This window comes from Capsicum annuum, chromosome 6 (assembly GCF_002878395.1).
Source record: "Capsicum annuum cultivar UCD-10X-F1 chromosome 6, UCD10Xv1.1, whole genome shotgun sequence".
Classification (NCBI taxonomy): domain Eukaryota; kingdom Viridiplantae; phylum Streptophyta; class Magnoliopsida; order Solanales; family Solanaceae; genus Capsicum; species Capsicum annuum.
Window position 1 is genome coordinate 186,652,421 of NC_061116.1, and position 5,435 is coordinate 186,657,855.

Sequence of the window (5,435 nt, forward strand, 5' to 3'; positions counted from 1 at the left end):
GTATTGTGCTCCGCTACTCTTGAATGATAGGTACAATGTTGACTTGCATTGAAAAATCAAGAGTTAGTATTGACATGCCTTGGCTATATTGGTTTCAAATGACCAGCATTCTTCAATCTTTCAAACAATTAAGTGCGACTTTCAGCTAGTGGGGTACAGTTTTAGGGACGTTTCTTTTCGTGGTTTAGACGTTGGGGGTTGTACTGGCTTTGATTTGGAGGAGGAGGTACTTGGTGATAATTTGGAGGCGCTTGGAAATTTGTTTGGTTATTTAGAGGAGTGGATTGTAAATGAGATTGATAATTTGGAGGTGGAGCTAGGTAATGAGAAAAGGTATTTGGTTGTGGAGCTTGGTATGAGGATTGGATGTTTGGGAGTGGAGTTTGGTATGGAGGTTGGGCATTTGAGAGTGGAGCTAGGTATTGGGGATGCGCGTAGAACACGTGCTGGAGGTTGGGTGACGGCGGAGAAGATAAAATATTTCTAAAGTTGAACCTCTTTTTCGTTTTCGCAACAGGATTAGAAGAAATCACACCTACATCTTCATTTTTCTTCTTCGAGAACATGACAGTCGCAGACGACGTCGGGGTTTTGGCAATTTTCCCTGTCCAAATACCTTCTTCCAATTATTCTCCTATTTTTACCAAATCCACAAAAATTGCCCTGACAGCGGACACCATCCTGGTATAATATTCTCCTTCATAAGCGCGAGAGAACACGGATACCATTTCCTCCTCGGACATGGGGGGTTGCACTTTGGCGGCTTTTTTTCTCCAACGAAAAGCATAGTCTCAAAAACTCTCAACTTTTCTCTGTTTGATCCGATATAGTGAATATTGATCATGGACTATTTCAATGCTGAATACGAACCGGTCAAGGAAACCCTTAGCCAATGCTTTCCATCCAGTCCACTTTTTTAGCTTCTGAGACATGAACCACTCCAAGGTTTTGCCACTCAAACTTTGACTTAATAGGCGCATCAATAATGCCTCGTTTTTCCCTATTCCTACCAGTTGCTCACAGTACCTTCTCACGTGGGCCATTGGATTTTTGGTACCATCAAATATCTCAAACTTAGGGACTTTGTACCCATCTGGTAGGTCTACTCCCAGGTGAACGGATAAATCGTCATACCCTAAACCGCCGTGGTCCTTGGCTCTATGAGACTCTTTGATCCTCATGATCTCTTCCTTCATAGCTAGTAAATTCCTTTCATGCTGGGTCCTTCACTCTTTCTCCTTCTCCTCGTAATGGTCCATCTCGGGGTTAGGAAGGGGTTCATACTCTACTCTTTCTCCTTTTCTTTGTAATGGTCCATCTCAGGGTTAGGAAGGGGTTCAAAAATATCAGGGGATATGATGGCTTGAGGGGGATTTTGAAGGGAGGCTTGATTTTGTGGAAGAAAAGAACTTGGTTGGTAAGTGGGGAGTATGTTTTGAAAATTGGGAAGGTTCTGTGGACTTTGTGAGTAGTTTGGCGGAATATGAGAAGGATTTTGCAGATTTGGAAATGAATTTGGTGGATTCAAAGGTAGGTTTGACATATTTTGTGGATTTGGGAGTGAATTTTGCGGATTTGGGAATGTGTTTTGTTGATTTGAGAATGTATTTTGAGGATTTGGAGATGGATTCAGAAATGGATTTTGTGGGGTTAGAGATGGATTTTGTGGATGGTAAGCATCTGGGTTATTTTCATGATTGGTATTTTGGACAAGTGGAGGGGCAGAGACGGATGATATGTTATTTGGCTGATCCCCAAGAATAGGCGTACTGAGGGAAGGGATTTGGAGTGGAGTATCATGTTCTCCTGGAGCGGGAGCATTAATAGTGATGGCCAGGTGAGCCAAATCTCGAGTACGATTTATTTTCTCCTGAAGCATTTCTAATTTTCTTGCGAGTTCCGCAATCATCTCACTCTGATCCACTATTACATTGTCCCTGATGGCCAACGTGTTTTCTTCATCATTTCCAATCACTATTGAATGATGGTCAGAGGATGGGATTTTATGCACTTTAGGGTGGATAAAGTAGGGATGTTCTGCCAGCTTATATCAACACAGAGTAGTTTCTATTATCTGTAAAGTAAAACAACTCAAAAACAGATGTGTTAGTTTTTGTATGTGATAAGTAATGCAAAATATTTGACAAGAAATAACCACGTAAAGTTGTTTGAGTCATATCCAATTAATCCATAGGAGCATAGCGGATCAACTTGCCTTTGATCCAAACAAACACATATAAGCTCATAAGACAATTACACAAAACATTATAATAATGTGTATCCTAACTGGGGTGACCCTTTTTGAACCAAGGGTTCAGGCCTAACGATTTTTGAAGAAAGTATATGCTTTCATAAAGTCAATCCATTATCATCCAACTTATATAGACACGAAAAGGGCATGCATAAGTGCCTACAAACGATAACAAAAGAGGGGTACAATCTTTAGGAAACAAGGGAAATAGCATGAAAGAAGGAAAGCTCCCACGCAGGGGATAGAAAATACTAATTCCTGAGTGCTTCTTCTATCAACCTCCGCCTTCTTATATTGGTGACGTATGTAAACTGTGCCTTAGATGCAACCTTCCAAATCGATCAATTTCAATTCTTTCGTCAATCGGTGTACGATTGAGGCATCCTTATACAAAAGTGAGTAAAACAAGTATTCTCCCGACCCCCAAAGGATAATGGATTGGATAAAACAAACATATATTTCTTCAACACATAAATATGATTCTTCTGTAATTTACTCGGGGTTAATAGACGCAGGGTAGGTTTTCTAATGGGCCCAATACCCCGCTCGGGTATTATGTCGTCCTAGGCTCATACCTAAAATAGGGTTTTGGTTTCGCTCTATCCTAAGTATCTAGAGTGGGTTTGAAAACTGGTTCTCAAGCGGACAACTTGAGTTTGAAAATATAAACAACCATCAGACGACTCACGTGCTAATAAACTACTTGTACTTCCAACACATTTTTTGGAATTGATCAATAGGGGTCGGGATACCCACAAAACCCCTACACATTTTAAGCTTCAGTCTTGTGAACAAAATAAAACAAGTGAACCAGAACCAACCAAGATGAAACCATGAATAGGGATTTCTTTAAGAAAATAACCAGACAACAGACTCTCCACCATTCAAAAGATCATACACCCTCACAATAAACACTATGTTCATCTTTTAAACCAATACAGCCCCCCTAATAGACCTTATATTCGAATGACCAAACATCATTACAATGAAACAAGGTGGAAGAAGAGAACGGTATATTAAACAGGATGAGAGATCTTTACCTATTCCAGAGCAGCAAGCGGGACGATAAGCTATTAGTAAAGTCGTCACCACTGGGAATTAATGTTGTCGACTCGGGAATTCCTAATTAATCGACTAGCTTCCAAAAAAGAAATGGACGAGCAAATTTTTCAGGAAATAAACTTCTTTGATTTCAGAATCCCCAACCCAACTTCTAATCAACCTTTCGAACTAGCTTAAGAAAAATTTTCCTTCAGTTTCTTTCCAAATCTTGTCTCAAACCTTCTAATTTCAACCAAGATTTCTAACCCCTCCCCAAAAAGCCAAAAAAAAAAAAGAAAAGAAAAACCCCTCTCGATAACTAACCTCGTAATATCAACCTCAGAAGGAAAAGAAGAGAAAAAAAATGCCATAAACAGTGACCTAGAATTTTCCTCTCAAGAAATTTTTTCCTTCCTCCCCCCAAAAGCAAGAGACTCCCTTAGAATACTCAAGCCCCCCTCTTTATAGAGAAACAAAAAGATAGGGTTCATTTTTGGGCTTCCCGTAAGGGCAGTCTTGGTATTTTACAAAAATTTCAAAATTCAAAACTGATGATAAGGTTGACAACGGGATTTGTTACTCGAACTTGTACCGATTTTTGGATTCTTGGAAAATTTTGAATTGGTTCCAACCAATAGGAAAAGGAAAAGTAGAAATCCCCTCCCAAAACAAATCAAAACCAAACACATAGGTATGAAATCGTACCAATAATTTTGAGATTCATGGAATTTATCCGTTGGGGTGAGCCAACTCACCTATTTTCTAGAAGCTTTTAGGTCTTTCCTCATCGTGCTATCGCATGGAACGCGTGAAGAAGGATGGAGTTGGTTTCTAGTTTCTCCAAATTCTGGGTTGAAGGTGGGTTCTGGATTTGGTTGGTGTTAACGATGGTTGGTGTTGACTTGAAGTTTTTGTTGCTTATGGAAGTTAAAGAGGAAAAGAAGATGGGCTGGGTAGGGGTTTAGGCGCTGGGCCGGTCGTTTGTTGTTGGGCTTGGGGTGGCAGTTAATTATCATTGGGCTGGTTTAGATTATTTTGGGAATTTGGAAAATAGGGGGTGGGCTGGTGGGTCAGGAATATATGGCTCGGTCCGGTTGATATAATTGAAGAGAAAATGGGCCGCTACTGATTTGCTAATTGGGTTGAAATTGAGGATTTGGCCATTCATTCAGGTTTTGGTTGAATTGAAGATCAATTGGCCAATTGCATCGCAATTATGGCCAATTTGATTTCAATTGCGGACGAATGTAACAGATTTTCCAAATTAAATCATTTCTTGAAATGAATTAATAGCTTATTTAACCCCAAGCTTCTTGATTCGATAAAAATTGAACACATATTCATCCGAATAAATTATTTTTTGAGAGTAAATTATTTGAATCAAGATTCTAATTATTAAAATTATTTTCAAGATAATCCTTAATTAAAGGATCGGCATTCCGTAGAATAAATGTTTAAGCGACAAAATTATATATATATTTTCGTATAATTGAATACGATAGTATATAATCGTCACTTAAACGATGAAATTAGCCGACTAAACGATTTGAAAATCTTTTATTCGGGTAAAGTAAATGTTGTAATTTTATTTTAAAATCGAAGAAACTCAAGACTAAACTCAGTTACGGAGGAAAAAAATTAGGTGTCAACAATCACTTGAAAATGTGAATTAATGATTTGAAATTGGTTTAGTGTTTATACTTGAAATGTGAATTCATGACTTGAAAATGGTTAAGTTAAGTCATTTAAGAAATGAATTAGAGAGTTAAAAATGGTTAAGTGTAGTATTTTGAAATGTGTACTAGTCACTTGAAAATTGGATTAGCGACTTGAAAATGGTTTAATGTAGTTATTGAAAGGTGAACTTGTGTTTTGAAATTTGTAAAGTGTAATCACTTGAAAATGTGAATTCGTGACTTGAAATTGGTTTACTGTTGATACTTGAAATGTGAATTCATGACTTGAAAATGGTTAAGTTTAGTAATTTGAGAAGTGAATTAGAGAGTTGAAAATGGTTAAGTGTAGTGTTATGAAATGTGTACTAGTCACTTGAAAAGTGGATTAGCGACTTGAAAATGGTTTAATGTGGTTCTTGAAAGGTGAACTTGTGTTTTCAAATTTGTAAAGTGTAATCACTTGAAAA